Raw genomic sequence first — 18,026 nt, 5'->3', positions numbered from 1 at the left:
GGGCTAGAATGGAAGCATCACAGGCCAACAGAATGTTTTGTTAAAATTGGTTAAAATGAACAAAAATTGTAGTTGAGGTCAAATAGTTTTTTTAGGCCTGTATGCAAAAAAGATTCCAAAACCATGGAGTCTCCGTGGCGAGTAATAATAAGGAGACTGGTTCCAAATTATCTATGTTGTAGGGAGAAAGTTAGCTAAGATTTTTATCCAAGGAAAGGAGGCAAGAGGGATGATGATCTGTTCTGTATTAAATGTCAAACCAAAACCACATTTTCCTTAACACAGTCAAAGGTGAGTATTGGAATTGACCCTTGTCTAAAGTCGCTGTTACAAGGGGTAGATCCAAGTGAGCAAAGACATTGTGAACTGGCTGTGTTGAATCAGCTATTGTTCAAAAGAATAATTAATTGATCACTGCACAGAAATAACATCAGGAACATAGTTTCATTTCCACAGACTGAACACCTCCTGGTTGTCTAGTTTGGCCAGTTCTTTAAACCAAAATATAATGCATGAAATAGGTCCAGATTAAGACAATTAGCATCTTCCCAGCCACAACCAACGAAACATAATACTACCTATCCTCTGTCCTACCCATTTTTGAATGATTCAGTAACCTTAATGAATCCTGTAGCCATGGCCTATGAGATTTGAAATTTGGAATAAAACCTTTCAGACTTCTAAATGGGTGCACTATAGTCAGACTCTAGCCATTGCCAATCATTACAGTAATGGCACTGCCGGTTTTACTATATCTGAGAGCCAATAGACTTGATTGGTGGTAGTTTAATACCTCAGGAATCATTATCTGGTTCAAACTCAGTGACCATCAGTTGCTGTATGATCTCCTTTAACATGCATGCAATGGCAACATACAAGATTCTTCAGCATCAGGCACAAAGCTGAGCCCATAATGTATGAGGAAGGGCTGCTGTTGCCAAATGACTTTCAACCTCATGGCTGTTAACTGTTTGGTGCACTTAATCTGTACTTGTTAAACAGCTGTGGTAAATCCTAGTTCTGAGAGAGAGACAAGTATCTAGACAATCTCGAGAGTAGCTTCCATCTGGCTGCCTTATCCTGTATGTGCTGTGTGAGTATCAGGGCTTTTGGTCCCAGTAACATCTGGTTCTGGTTATATGCATCCTGCACGTTCTCACTTAATTGAGCCCACATGAGTTCACAGTGTATAAAGCTCTATGGGTGTAATGCTGGCCCCATTGAAGTCAATGGCAAAACTATAAGTGCAAAGGAATTACTTCTAGGTCCCATAAAACTGATGCAAAATGAGTGCGGGGTTTTGATTAATTTCTGAGCTGACTGATAAACGTTAAAGCACAATGACAATACACTAACAATACTTAAAGGGATAGAGCTTCAACTAGGATAAATCAGAAAATCTTCAATGGAACCATGCTGATTTACTCCAGCTGAGTCTCTGGCCCCAGATGTCCAGTACGCTTTGTTGCCACTGTCTCATTCATATCTGCAATTTTGAACACTTCAGATATCCTCTGGCCCTCCACAAATCATTCATATATAAGAAAAAATGTCAGGATCAAGAAAGGCATTAGTGGTTGTAGCACTGAGTCCAATAGCCATAACTACCAATAAATACTATGTCAGAAATCACATAAGCACAGAGCGGGCTGTTTCATTTCAGCAAACACAGCCAACCAGATGCGTATGTCTGCTCTCTTGTTCAGCCTAAATGGATGGATCAGTCTATACCTAACAGATATACCTAACAGAACCCCTTATGCATATGTGATCTTAAATTAGTGAATTAACTTCAAAACAGCCTTCCTGCTCTAAGCAACAAACTTCCTATTTACAACTAAAAAATAATGAAGAGGAGGAGGAGGAGGATTCTCAAAATAATTATTGAAATCCAGGCAAAAGACCACATGCTACCCTGACTTAAACCTTGAAATGCCACTGACTTCATAGCGATTCTAAGAGGTGAAAGGCAGGGCATAATTTGGCTCAAAAAGTTTTAGAGGGAGGTTTCTGTGTTTTGTCTTCATTTGCTTTGGGCCGGATTCTAATCCTTTTAGTATTACTTAGTCTATGAGTGGTCAGATTGAAGCCAATGGAACTGATCCTCAGTTAAACAAAGACTGTTTTGCACTACTCTGGCAGTGTAAGAGGATCTTCATTACATTTATGCTCACTTCCAGGCCCCTTTACACTACCAGAGATGTATAAAGTAACCAGGGCCTGCTCTAGGTTTTTTGCTGCCCCAAGCAAAAAAAATTTTGGCTGCCCCCCGTCCCAGCCCTGGGCTCCCCACCCCCTGCACCTCCCCGCTGCCCCAGCCCTGGGCTCTCCCCCCCACACACACACCCTGCCGCCCCAGCGCTGGGCTTCCCCCTTTCCCCTCCACCAGTGCCCTCCCCCCACCCCCCTGCCGCCCCAGCCCTAGGCTACCCCCTTCCCCCCTACCAGTGTCCCACACACACACCTCCTGACACCCCAGCTCTGGGCTCTCCCCACCACCACCTGCACCCTCCTTCCGCCGCAGCCCTGGGTCACTGGTAACTCGCTCCTAGGGCGGGTCATTCAGCAGGAATTTTGGATGTGCACAAAACACAGACAGGATTGGTTCCCATATGGTTACAGAGCTGCAGTAAAGTAGAACAATTTTCAGCTTGTGTGATTGGAGGATATCTGGATGCATATTATAAGACTGTCCTCCATAAATGAGGAAAAGTTGAGGAGCCTTTATTATTCTTTTCCTCCACTCTTTCTTTCTATGGGGAATTTGCCAATGCAATATCACTGTCTTCCTTTTAAACAAACAAACAAACAAAAAAGGCAATGGCTGTTGAAAATAGTAATTCCAGTCCTAATAACCACTGGGAAGCATTTCTTGCTCAATTTTATCCTACTTTTTCCACAGCAAGTTACAGTGGATCAGTATATTTGATTTGGGAGAAATGAAGTAACAGCTGCCCAAACTGAGCTTGAGCACTCTTGAATTCTGAGGTGTTCAAATCTGGAAGGCAGGTGCTGTGTGTGTGTGTGTGTGTGGGGAGGGGGTTGTGGCTCCACGGGGGAGCACGGCAGCATGTATGCAGCAGCGTGTCTGGCGCTGCGCGGAGCCAGACACACTGGTCTGAGTGGCACGGTAAGGGGGCTGGGGGTTGGAGAAGGGGTAGCGGGTTTGGGGGGCAGTCAGGGACAGGGAGCGGGGGGGGTGGATGGGGCAGGGGTTTGGGGGGGCAGTCAGGGGCAGGGAGAAGGGGGGGTTAGATGGGTCAGGGGTTCGGGGGGGGCAGTCAGGGGACAGGCAGCAATTGGATAGGCATGGGAGTCCCAGGGGTTTGTCAGGGGACAGGTAGGGGGTGGGGTCCTAGAGGGGAAGTTGGGGGGGTCTCAGGAGGGGGGAGTTGGGGACAGGGAGCAGCGGTGCTTAGATAGGGGGTGGGGTCCGAAGGGGCAGTTAGGGGCAGGGGTCCCGGGAGGGGGTGATCAGGAGACAGGGAGGGGGGGGGAATTGGATGGGTTGGATTTCTGTGGGGGGCAGTTGGAGGGAGTGGATGGTGGCAGGGTGGGGCTTCCCTCCCTCCCCGTGGAGTTTCCTGTTTTTTGAATGTTAAAATATGGTCTCCCTACCATTCACAGTGCAACTCTCCACTCACAGCACGCTGCCACATGAGGTCCCCCTCCTTCCTTTCCAGTTGGTAGTGGCCAAGGGAATGCTGGGAAATGTAGTTCTTTCCCTGCTCCAGGGCTGGCTCTATAGGCAGGGAGCTAACCAAGGAACTACAGCTCCCAGAGCCCCCTGTTGGATCTCAGCTCCCATGCTGGATCCCTGCCGCCCCTGCAAATGGGCTGCCCCAAGCAGGTGCTTGCTTTGCTGGTGACTAGAGCCACCCCTGAAAGTAACCTTAAGATAAATTAAAATCAGGCCCAATAGGACCGCTTGTAGAGTAAGGCATGACTCAACTTGTTAAGGGTATCAGAATCTGGTACTTTATATAAAATCTAAATGTATTTAGGATGGAGCCAATCAATCTCTCTGTCAAAGGAGTTAAGAAACAAAAGCTGATTTTGTTACTTGCATTTTTTTAAATGGTTAGGTTAATTAAATAAAGGGTTTACATCATGTGTGATTATAAAAAATGTAAATTTTAATTCATAAAAAGAAACCTTAAAGTTTTCACTTAGCCATGAGGTGACATTTAATTAACCCTTAAACCATAGCAGAGCTGGGCATAAGCTAGGGGTCCTGACAGCTAGTCCTGTGCACTAACTACTTGATCATGCTGATCATGATAGGCCTAAGATTTAGCAGTACGTAAGCAAGTACATGTTGAACTATTCCATTATTACATCGCCATTCAAATACTGCAAAAGGTTATGGTCTTGGTTCACACCAGCCATTGAAAGATGATGGATTATATTTTAAAATGGTGAATTCTATTCATTTTTTTTATTTTCAAAACTATTGAATATATTTGAATAGTAATGTAGTCTTTAATAAAGCACTAATTTACTTTTTTATTTGTTAATCCCTTGTGTATGATTCTTGCAAAATAGACAAAGCAAATCTTTTGTTGTGTGACTAAAAGACTAAAATGGTGATGAAGATGAGTTTCATTCTTGCCTTGGTCTTGCCATGGGTTTGCTAAATCCTTGCTCTGTGCTCCAAGTAAATAACAACATTTTGCTATTCCAGATATGCATGATGAAGTTTAAATAAAAACCCAGAAATTGATTCTCTGAAATAAAATGTATACTACTGAAACTAGCAAGCATAAAGACCTGGTATAATACAGCAGTAAATTGCATTGCTCCAAAAATAGCATGGCATTTGAAATTCCAGTAATCTCTTGTCTTAAACATTCTTGCAAATTGTGGGAGTGACACGTTGACCTCATCCGGCTCCTGAAGAGTTGGCAACTACTATACTCAGGCATTGGTCAAGTGGAAGAACAGGAATTACTTTATGGACCAGTCTGGGCAGGAAAAGGAGGGATTCCGTTCTTATTTGAAGAAAAAGGCAAAGAAGCAACCTCTGAAGAAATCTGCCTAATGAACAAGATCCTAGTGCGGCTCCCCACACAGTGGGGTAGTGGTCTGGTATATGCCATATGCCTTGATTACTGCCTGTGCAACAGCTGCAGGGGTTGGTAGACAGGCTATTCATATGCTGCCTTTCTACTCTGCTCATTTTGTGGGGAGGATCATTCCATATGAAGAATAATTTCTGTGCTATGTGAATGGAATGGAATGGAAGGAATGAAGAACAGAAAATGAAATCTGAAAACAAATAATAATAGTAATGGGCCAGATCCTCTGGGGTAAATCGCTGTACTTCTGTCAAAGTCAATTGAATGATGCAGATTTACACCTGCTCAGAATCTGGCCCAATATTTTTTAATTCTTTTACAGAATTTGATATTTCCTTCCCCTTACATTTTCTTTGTTAGGCAGTTCAAAATAATGTGATCACTTAAACTATTATTTATATTTTACCATTATTCTGCATCGACTTTTTCCCTGTTATAGTAACAAAAGATTATCAAAAAGATACTAAGTCAAGGACACAAACTTTCATATCACCACCCACCACCTCTTCAAAACCCACCTGGGTACACAGTTTGATGCTCAGGATAGCTGTAAAGTATTTCTGTCTGACAAAATTAGACTTTTTAAAAATACTCTGGTGCATTTCTTACAGTGTAAAATATAATCTACACTATAATCAGCTCTTAAATACCATATTTCAATAAATGTATCCTCAGCAAGATGTTTTACACTCCATATAAAACAATTCAAAACACACAATAAATATATATCTGGAGAGAGGGAGAGGATACAAGAAAGATAATTAAACCCAAGGTGAAATGTGGTGGATATGATACTGAGAAAGCAATAACCATAAGACAGAGGCAGATTGGATCCATCTAGGGAAATCAAATATACCCTCTGTCTCTTTATAATGAAATGATAGGCGTCGCCAATAGCCAAGTTTAGCACTGTGTCTCATATTTTAATAAAAACCCATATGGCATGATGCTCAGCAGTTTAAGTTACTTGCAGACATGCTGCCTTTATAGAAGTGGTTTATGTACTGACTGAAAAGACTTGCATTTACAGCATCTGACAAATCACCTCCAAGTCTGGAGAGTGTTTGCAGCAATTTACAATCGGTCAGTGCTTTGGTCTTATACTATTCGATTCAGTACAGCATAAACAATATAGTTTAACAAGCCATGTTTCTTATTGCTTTTCTTAAATGTGTGCCTGTTTTACCTGTTAAACATGAAAAGTATTTTGGAAAACCTGCTGGTTAAACCAAGGTCATGCCCTGAGCCAGCACTCCCAGGTTGTGTGGCAGTGAATACGCATTACCATGAGATTACTTACCTCTCTTTTGTCTAGTAAGTTCATAGCATTCTGAGGATGAAGCCAATCAGAATTCGCGGTTCAGCAACCTGTCAGCTCCAACTTCAAACTGAGATTAAATGCAGATAAAACAAATAGACTTTTTAAGGAAATGGAAATGCCAAGCCATGGAATTTTGTGGTTGTATACAACTGGATTCATTTCAAACCCCATGCACATGGCTAAAATGAGATCATGTTCCCAATGGAGAAAGGCTGGGCGGGAGAGAGAATACAGATTTATATTCCCTGTTGTACAGCCTGTTCATGACCACTCAGGCCCCAATCCCACATAAGTTTAGGGACTTGTGTAAGCAGCCCTGCGGAGCTGAATGTAACTACTCACATGCATGGTTACTCATGTGCATAAGGACTTGCAGGATTGAGGCCTTAGACTTAGTCTGTCTTTGAACTAAATGGATTCTGTGGCCTTCTCACTGTCAATACTCCTCTCACCAGTAATGCTGCATGGCTTTTCTCCTTCATTATGAAAACAAATATTGGACATTATTACAGTTATCAAAACCAGATGTACCGCTCTCTGTGGCACTTACTTGGATAGTGTCAAACCCTGCAACTTCAGCTTCAGTTTGGTGCTGCTATTTAATAAAAATGAGCCACAGAACCGATAGTGAAGTTTAAATCCTGGCCAAACTTTAGAAGCTGTCTTTTTTTGAGAGAGTGAGAGGTTTTTTCTGTTTCCATTTCTATGATGCTGTTATGCACTCTCACACACAAATACCAGGAAAACAAATCCAAAGACTGTAAAGCAAAGAAAGTAATGGGCCAAGAAGAAAGGAGCCAGTCAGTATACCTGGGAGTGGAGGGCTAAATCATAGAAACATAGGACTGGAAGGGACCTCGAGAGATCATCTAGACCAGTCTCCTGCACTCATGGCAGGAGACTGGTCTAGATGTCCCTAACAGGTGTTTGTCCAACCTGCTCTTAAAAATCTCCAACAATGGAGATTCCACATCCTCCCTAGGCAATTTATTCCAGTGCTTAACCACCCTGACAGTTAGGAAAGCTTTCCTAATGTCCAAACTAAAACTCCCTTGCTGCAAGTTAAGCCCATTGCTTCTTGTCCTATCCTCAGAGGTTAAAGAGAACAATTTTTCTCTCTCCTCTTTGCAACAACCTTTTATGTACTTGAAAACTGTTATCATGTTCCTCATCAGTCTTCTCTTTTCCAGACTAAACAAACCTGTTAGGGGGCTTATTCCTTCACCCTTTCATTTCCCTGGTCCTTCTCGCATGAACAGAGAGCAACAATACTCGAAGTCCAAAGGCGCAAACAATTCGATGTTTATTGGGGTGAACTTCCAGCAAGCATGATTCCAGTTTCCTTCCTTAGTGTCCCCCTTCCCAGCCCTGACACCACAGAGCCTTGCCTGTGTCCCTGTTTCTGTTCCCATTCTCTGTTCCCATTTCCCCCTTTAGCAAAACATGATCCCTATTCCCCCATCCCCAGTCCCTGTTCCTATTCAGGGCCGGCTCCAGGCACCAGCATTCCAAGCTGGTGCTTGGGGCGACATTCTGCAAGGGGCGGCAGTCCCTGTTATTTTGTTCCCAAGCAGCACGCCTAATTGCTGCCGCGGAGGGCGGGGGCAGTCCGTGTGCCCTTAGGGCGGCAGGCACGTTTCCGCAGTGAGGGCAATTCGGCCGCAGCTTCTATGTTTAGCTGTCCGGGGCGGCTTCAGCTAAACATAGAAGCTGCCACCGAATTGCTGCCTCCGCGGAAACGCGCCTGCCACCCTAAGGCCTCCGCAGCGGCAATTCGGAGTGCTGCTTGGGGCGGCGAAAACTGTAGAGCCGGCCCTGTTCCTATTCCCCCCCTCCTTACTTCCTGATTGACTGCAGACTATATAGTAAAACTTGAGTTTTGCTTAGCTATACCTTAACCAATCATTTTACTGAAATTTAACTAACCAATCCTAACATATTGTAACATGGTTATTTAACCAATTATATCCCACCACCTTAATTGGTTTACACTCAACAAAATTAATTATACAGCAGACAGAAACAATCACAGAACCAGACAGAGACTATGCAAATAAACATACAAAACAATACAGAAGTGAGGATTTTACAACTACATCTATACAGACATAAGGGTTTTCCAGCTGTGTCTATTGATAAGTGAGTTCTTACCAGACAGAAAACTATCAAACTAAATTTCCTTTTACATGTTCTAGGCTCTTTCCTTTCTCTGGAGGTGATAGATCGGATCACCTTCCTAACAGCCCCAGATTGCCTTATTTCAATGTGACTAGTTTGGAATGTGAGGATGTGACCATACATTTCCCAGTTTATGGCTGGCCTCTGCTGCTTAGCTGAAGAACCAGGCCTCAGACTGTCACAGTAAGAGAAGGCCATTACACAGACAGACAGTGATTTTTTTTATTCTTTCTCTTATACCTCTATAACTAGCTAAGTGATAAGAATACACCTAAATTCTTAAAGTATAGGCCTTTGCAGACAGGCCTGAATATCTATATCCTAACAAAACCCATTTTTTTCAATCTTCCCTCATAGGTCATGTTTTCTAGACCTTTAATCATTTTTGTTGCTCTTCTCTAGACTTTCTCCAATTTGCCCACATCTTTTCTGAAATGTGATGCCCAGTACTGGACACAATACTCCAGTTGAGGCTGTAACAGAGCGGAGTAGAGCAGAATTACTTCTCGTATCTTGTTTACAACACTCCTGCCAATACAGCTCATAATGATATTTGCTTTTTTTACAACAGTGTTACACTATTGGCTCATATTTAGCTTGTGGTCCACTATGACCCCCAGATCCCTTTCCACAGTACGCCTTCCTAGGCAGTCATTTCCCATTTTGTATGTGTGCAACTGATTGTTCCTTCCTAAGTGGAGTACTTTGCATTTGTCCTTATTGAATTTAATCTTATTTACTTCAGACCTCCCTCTTATACATATATATGGTTTCATTTACTTCACAGGAGTAAGGAAAGAAGGATGTGGCCCTTGATAAAATCAAGAGGAGACAGACATGTGGAACACAAATGGCTATTGAAATTCAAGTCTTTTTTATTAAATCATTATCCATGATAATGACGATTGGAATGGATTTTTTTTTTTTAAAAAAAACAACCTCTTTTTATATGTCTAAATGCTGTACAGGCAGTTATCAGATAAAGGAATGGAATTTTGAACCAGACTTGTGAAGCTGATTGTTGTAAACAGAATATTGGTAAACCAGTTCTCACAAGCAGAATGCATTCAGCTCGCAGCTAACATATATTAATCAAATCATGGGGTTTGTTTGTTATTATAGATATGCATGATTAAAAAATAAATGTTATGTAACATGAATAAGAAAGTAGCTAATAGGGAATAAGTATACTACATTATACTTAGAATGTTTTATATTCATGATGATTTATAGTTAGGTGCTGTAACTTTTGCATGACTCATGCTATGTATACTTCAGGAGAATATAGCAAGGCTTGAGAAATACATGCAATCCACCAGCCTTTGAGTATGCTATGCTTGTCTATCTGTTGCTTATACAGATCTTCTGTCTTGCAAATATGTACAGAGCCAAATAAGAGAAAATCTGTAAGGTTTATAGTATTAACCAAAATCATATACTATATTATATATAATATCACCTATGTTTTATATAACTATGAATTTTATTCATATTAATCTCTTTCAAAATCCTTTTTGATTATGTTAAACAGATTAATGAAGGGTAGATGTGAAGTATTGTAATCTCAGTGTTAGGTATAAATACATTCCAGAAAGAAAGGAGAAGACAAATGATTTTGTTGATGCTTAGCTCTCATGCCCTCTGTACCAAGCTATAACTGATGCAGGATGTCTCTAAAGTTTTGCTGACTTTTGGAATGCTATGGTCAAAATAAGATAATAAACTAGTTACAATCTCTATTTTGTTTACTGGAAGGACTGTGCTAGCTTGTTTCCAAAAACATGTCAAAGACAATAGATAAGGATGATAGGTTTAAAGTAATGCAAAGAGATGGTGAATCCCTCATCTGGGGTAAACAACCCTAGTATATATAAAGGCAAAGTGAAGCATTGGTTTTGAGACAGTTCACCAGATACACTGATGCCTCCCAAATGGGTTGGTAATGTATTGGCCTTCCTTTCTCCATTATTTTCCATTAATCTCTTAGCAATAATAATTGATTAATGAAAATGATTATTCATAGATTCATAGATTCTAGGACTGGAAGGGACCTTGAGAAGTCATCAAGTCCAGTCCCCTGCCTTCATGGCAGGACCAAATACTGTCTAGACCATCCCGGATAGACATTTATCTAACCTACTCTTAAATATCTCCAGAGATGGAGATTCCACAACCTCCCTAGGCAATTTATTCCAGTGTTTAACCACCCTGACAGTTAGGAGCTTTTTCTAATGTCCAACCTAAACCTCCCTTGCTGCAGTTTAAGTCCATTGCTTCTTGTTCTATCCTTAGAGGCTAAGGTGAACAAGTTTTCTCCCTCCTCCTTATGAAACCCTTTTAGATACCTGAAAACTGCTATCATGTCCCCTCTCAGTCTTCTCTTTTCCAAACTAAATAAACCCAATTCTTTCAGCTTTCCTTCATAGATCATGTTCTCAAGACCTTTAATCATTCTTGTTGCTCTTCTCTGGACCCTCTCCAATTGCTCCACATCTTTCTTGAAATGCGGTGCCCAGAACTGGACATAATACTCCAGTTGAGGCCTAACTAGCACAGAGTAGAGTGGAAGAATGACTTCTTGTGTCTTGCTCACAACACACCTGTTAATGCATCCCAGAATCATGTTTGCTTCTTTTGCAACAGCATCACACTGTTGACTTATATTTAGCTTGTGGTCCACTATAACCCCTAGATCCCTTTCTGCCATACTCCTTCCTAGACAAGGGCTTAAGGGCTTGTCTACACTTCCATTTAAGTTGATGAAAGTTACGTTGCTCAGGGGTGTGAAAAAACCACCCCTGAGCAACGTAAGTTGCCTCAAGTTAAAGCAGTGTCTACATTGTGCTCGACACAAGACAGTCTCCCACTGACATATCTTCCACCTCTCACATCGATGGGAGAGAGCTCTCCTGTCAACATAGCATGTCTTCACCAGATGTGCTACTGTGGTGCAGCTGCATCAATGCACCACATGGTAGAATGGTAGAAAAGACAAGCCCTGTGACAAGATATTTGACATATCTTGTTATTGAATGAAATTGTACCTGTAACAATAGCCAATACCTAAAGTTAAGGCTTCCCCAGTACTTTTCATTATAAAACTCTGTTTTCAATTGCTTATAGCTTTGCCAAGCTTAAACCATCTGGGTTGATTTTTAAACCAATGTGTCTGCCTCAGGGTGAATTCTTTGGGAAATTTCAGCTAAAATAGTTCAGCTACTTTTCAGAACAAGATTACGGGAAAATATGTAGTTTTTCCCAAGTTAAAAAATGCCTTGCAGCCATTTCATTGAGAAGCTGTGCTCTATCACCCTCATGTTTTGGAACACAGACTATATTTTGCAAAGGGGTCACACAGGTGTCAGAGACGTGCTTTTTGCAATCCCTGTGAGAATTAAGTCCAAAATGGCCAAATAAGAAAAATCTCAGGTGGACCATGCTCAGTTGAGACTTGTTAGAGTTTGCCAGCTAAAGCATCTGAAGAGTCCATCATTACTGAGCATGCCACAGTGCAGGGCTGCAGCAGTGAAGTGGTACTTTTATGCAATTTATCCTTCCAGGAGCTGGGGGCCACCATGGCACCATGCACAGGAACTGAAAACAGGAAGATTGTGCTCTCACTGCTCCCTTTACTGGTGCTCAGACAGTGTGAAGGGGAAGAAAGAAGCTTCCCAACTGGAATGCAGAGGGGTGTGAAGTGGGGGAAGGAAGAGATACAGGGTGGGGGAAGGAGACCAGAGCTCAGGAATAAAAGAGATAGGAGCCTGGGGGAGAGGAGAAGAGCTGAGGGGAGAAAAGTACAGGAGCCATGGAGGAGGAAGAAAAGAAGGAGAATGGGCTGGAGCTGGGGACAAGGGAAGGAGCCAGACAGTGTGGGGGAGGGGAGCAGGCAGGAGGGTTGGGAGGACAGGAGCAGAAGAGTACAAGGAGAGGCTGGCAGTGGCTGGAAGTGTGGGCGGGGGACAGGATCTGGGGGATATAGTGGAACACAAATTGAATTGAATAATATAATTCAGGGGTATGTTAATTTTTCAAATTGAAAAAGGCTAATATAATTCAGGGGTGTGTTAACAAGACTGTTGTGTGTACGGCACAGAAGGTAATTGTCCCGTTCTCGTTGGCACTGGTGAAGCCTCACCTGGAATATTGTGTCTTCTTTCCCCCCATCTGTACATGAGCCAGCAAGATCATCTGGAAAATGAAGAGAACTCCATTAAGACTTTGGGAGGAGTTGGAGCTCACTGGAAGGCATTTTGGACAAACACAAACACAAAGAATAATTTCTATACAAATGGAAGTGAAACAAAAAAAATGTTTATATGTTCATAATTTGGCGGAGAACATAGTTAACATTTGTGGACCAGTCCCAATATATATGTATAAACACACACATATATATAATAATATATATTATCATTGTGTTTGTGTTTGTCCAAATATATATATCATCATTGTCTCCTTTTTCCAATGATAAGATTGGGTAGGACCAGCTTCTATAGGTATCTTGACTTAAGTGCCAGCTACCTTAGTTTAGACCTGATTTACAGATGGGGAAGCTCAGAAAGGCTAAATGGAAGTCTGTGACCGAGTAGGGACTTTACGATAGGTTTCCCCCATCTCCTAGGTTAGTTCCCTAACCCCAGCCATCCTTCCTCTCATATATATATACATATACACACACACCACCTCTAATCTATACATATATACACACCAGTGGTTTCCCCAGGAATTGAAATTAGGGTGGGTGTTTGAATTTACAGGGGGGGTGTCAGGATATGAATAAAGAGATATGAATAAAGTAAATGTTTTGTTAGGATTATGCAAATTTAACATAAGAATAATGCAAGTTACACCAAAACACATAACAGGTCTAGATTTCTAAAAAATATATACATTTTAAAAAAAAGTATTTAATTTAAATTGACTTTTGAAAAGTAAGCCATCATGGGGTAAGAGGGAAGATCCTCTCATGGATCAGTAACTGGTTAAAAGATGGGAAACAAAGGGTAGGAATAAATTATCAGTTTTCAGAATGGAGAGAGATAAATAGTCGTATCCTTGAGGGGTCAGTACTGGGACCAGTCCTATTCAACATATTCATCTGGAAAAATGGGTAAACAGTGAGGTGGCAAAATTTGCAGATGATACAAAACTATTCAAGATAGTTAAGTCCCAGGCAGACTGCTAAGATCTACAAAGGGATCTCACAAAACTGGGTGACTGGGCAACAAAATGGCAAACTAAATTCAATGCTGATAAATGCAAAGTAATGCACATTGGAAAGCAATCTCAACTATACATACAAAATGATGGCATCTGAATTAGCTGTTAACACTCAAGGAAGAGATCTTGGAGTCATTGTGGATAGATCTCTGAAAACATCCACTCCATGTGCAGCAACAGTCACAAAAGCAAACAATGTTGGGAATCATTAAGAAAGGGATAGATAATAAGATAGAAAATATCATATAAATCCATGGTACGTGCACACCTTGAATAGTGTGTGTAGATCTGGTCACCCATCCTAAAAAATATATATTGGAATTGGAAAAGGTACAGAGATGGGCAACTAAAATGATGAGGGGTATGAAACAGGAGGAGAGATTAAAGTGACTGGGAATTTTCAGCTTAGAAAAGAGATGACTAATGAGGATATGATAGAGGTCTACAAAATGTTGACTGGTGCGAAGAAAGTGAATAAGGAAATTTTATTTAATCCTTCACATAACACAAGAACTAGCAGTCACCCAATGAAATTAATAGGCAGCAGATTTTAAAAAAACAAAAGGAAGTATTTCTTCACACAATATAAAGTCAACCCAGGGAACTCTTAGCCAGGGGATGCTGTGAAGACCAAAACTATAACAGGATTTTAAAAAGAACTAGATAAATTCCTGGAGAACAGGTCCATCTGTGGCTATTAGCCAGGATGAGAGGGATGCAACGCCATGCTCTGAGTGTCCCTAGCCTGTTTGCCAGAAGCTGGGAATGGGCAACAGGGGATGGATCACTTGATGATTCCCTGTTCTATTCATTCCCTCTGAAGCACCTGGCCTTGACCACTGTTGTAAGACAGGGTACTGGGCTATATGGACCATGGGTCTGACCCAGTATGACCATTCTTATGTAAAATTAATTATAATAAAAATGTTTAGTACAGAAACTCCCCAACATAATGACCTCCCAAGACAGCAACAATGTGAGATAACAACCTTGGCAAATACTGCATTTTAAAAATCTTGGCCTACTGGGAAACATATTTAGATAAGTTTCCATTCCCAGTCACAAATCTAGCATTCTGGAGCAAAGTGACTAAAATATAGTCCAACAAACAAATGTTTATTTAACATGCCCCTCACTTTTCCCTCCACCGCACTCCACTCACCGGTGTTATCCTTGGTCAGTGGAGATTCAGAGTTCAGAGGTGCTTTCACGTGAGTACACCTTCCAGGTGGGGGACAAAAAGGCACAGTTTGGTCTGGCCACGGCTGTTGTGCCATGGTTCACTCCACCACTATGTTGCCAATGGCCCTGCACAGTCACCTTCTGCTGTCACCTACCACTGTGACCTCTGCGAGTTGGTCTCTTGAGGTTCCACCAGCTCTCAGGGCTTGGCTACACTTGCAAGTTGCAGTGCTGGTAGAGGCTTTCCAGCGCTGCAATTAGTAACCGTCCACACCTGCAAGGCACATCCAGCGCTGCAACTCCCTGGCTGCAGCGCTGGCTGTACACCTGGCCAGGTTGGGGTGTAGCGATTGCAGCGCTGGTGATCCAGCGCTGCTCATCAAGTGTGGACACACACCAGCGCTTTTATTGGCCTCCAGGGAATAAGGAGATATCCCAGAATGCTTTTAACTAAATTACTTCCTTTGTTTTGTTATGCAGCCTCTCTTTGTTTTGTTGTGAACTCCGATCGGAGCTCCATTGAACTGCTTATCTAAAAAACAAACACTGATCACAGCAAACAGGAGCTATCTGTACCTGGCTGTGAACGATCAAATGAGAGGCAAGCAGTTTGCTTGACAGAGAAACAGCGTTGGATGCAGGCTGTTTGCAATTAAGACTAAGGGTTCACGAACATTTTGTGATTTTTCAATCCAGGGGCTCGCGAACATTTTGTGATTTTTAAATCCAGGGAAGCTAACACACAGTGTTGGCTCCAAAAATCCACTCTCTTTATCTTCCCCGCTCCCTGTCACAGTACACCACCCTCCACCCCCCTCTTTTGAAAAGCACGTTGTTGCCACTCGAATGCTGGGATAGCTGCCCATAATGCAGCACTCCCAACAGCGCTGTAAATGCTGCAAATGTGGCCACACACCAGCGCTGGTAGCTGTGAGTGTGGCCACACACCAGCGCTGGCCCTGCACAGCTGCACGACCAGCGCTGTAACTCCCAGCGCTGCAACTTTCAAGTGTAGCCAAGCCCTCAGTGATTTCAGCTGAGCTCTCAGTGTGGGAACCTTACTGCTAGTGCAGTCTGGGCTGTCTCTTACACAAAAACACTGTACCCACAGGAACACTGTCCCCACAACAGGACTAAGCACTTAGACCTGATTGTCAGTGATTTCAGCTGCAGTGGTCACTTAACAGAACAAAAGACTATCTATGGAGCCTAATCAGCTCTGTCTTTAAACAGTGGAGAGGGACAGGTCCCCACCCTCTCTCTTGATGCCTTCAAATCATCACAGACTAAGTACAGTTCTACTGCCCTTTACTCATACAATAAGAACAACATTTCATTCCCCCTTCCCCCACATTCAAGTGGTTTGTAACCCAACCCCAGCCAAAATCTATCACTTGGACAACACAACTCTGTTTGCTGGATACCTAGGTAGATTAGGTGTGAATGTAAATATAATCTGGCCCTGAAGCCTTAGCCCTCAGCTCATCACTAGCTGTCAGGGAGAACTCATTTAGACTTTGCTTAGAAATCATCATTTGAAATTATTAGGTTGGCCAACATCAACTAAATGAATGCACTGACATAAAAAACAGCTGTATAAGGAAGCAAGGAAGCTAGTCTATGTTCATACTTTTCAAATATATTATACTTTTTCAGATACACATATTTTATCAGCAAAGAATCCTGTGGCACCTTATAGACTAACAGACGTTTTGCAGCATGAGCTTTCGTGGGTGAATACCCACTTCTTCGGATGCAAGTAGTGGAAATTTCCAGGGGCAGGTATATATATGCAAGCAAGAGGCAAGCTAGAGATAACGAGGTTAGTTCAATCAGGGAGGATGAGGCCCTGTTCTAGCAGTAGAGGTGTGAAAACCAAGGGAGGAGAAACTGGTTGGCAAGTCATTTACAGCCTCATCCTCCCTGATTGAACTAACCTCGTTATCTCTAGCTTGCTTCTTGCTTGCATATATATATCTGCCCCTGGAAATTTCCACTACTTGCATCCGAAGAAGTGGGTATTCACCCACGAAAGCTCATGCTGCAAAACGTCTGTTAGTCTATAAGGTGCCACAGGATTCTTTGCTGCTTTTACAGATCCAGACTAACACAGCTACCCCTCTGATACTTGACACCATGCAAGGCACTGCATTTAGCCGTATGGAGTGGAAATCCATCAACCTCATGAAGAAACTTGCACAAATACAGACAGATATCATCTTCCTTTCCAAATGCAAACGGATGGACATCATATCAAATGGACTAAAGGTAAAAAATCCACTGCTATCTACATACTACACAGACCACAGTGAGAGATTATGCCATACTCTATCAAAGAAACTGAGGAACCACCTGATCAGCATCCCATACAGCAAACAGGAAAACATCAAAAAAGAGCTCTCCAACCTGGAGACTCTCATTAATAACCAAACTTCCATAAAAACGGACTTCACTAAAATAAGACAGGAGATCTACATTACTCACTTCACCTCTCTACAAAGGAAAAAGGACTGTAAGCTGTCTAAACTCCTACCTGCTACGTGGGGCCACAACCGTGGTACCCCTAACCCACCCAGCAATATCGTCAATCTATCCAACCACACACTCAGCCCAGAAGAAAAGTCTGTCCTATCTCGGGGACTCTCTTTCTGCCCTGCCACCCCCACCAACATGATACAGTTCTGCGGCGATCTGGAAGCCTACTTTCGCCGTCTCCGACTCAAAGAATACTTTCAGGACAACACTGAACAGCGCACTGATACACAGTTACCCTCCCACCAACAGCACAAGAAGAAGAACTCCACATGGACTCCTCCTGAGGGTCGAAATGACAGTCTGGACCTATACATTGAATGCTTCTGCCGACGTGCACCGGCAGAAATTGTGGAAAAACAACATCGCTTGCCTCATAACCTAAGTCGTGCAGAACGCAATGCCATCCACAGCCTCAGAAACCATCCTGACATTATAATCAAAGAGGCTGATAAAGGAGGTGCTGTAGTCATCATGAACAGGTCTGACTACCAAAAGGAGGCCGCCAGACA

Source organism: Mauremys mutica, chromosome 3 (assembly GCF_020497125.1).
Source record: "Mauremys mutica isolate MM-2020 ecotype Southern chromosome 3, ASM2049712v1, whole genome shotgun sequence".
In the NCBI taxonomy this organism is placed as follows: domain Eukaryota; kingdom Metazoa; phylum Chordata; order Testudines; family Geoemydidae; genus Mauremys; species Mauremys mutica.
Note: the sequence above shows the minus strand (reverse complement) of the source record.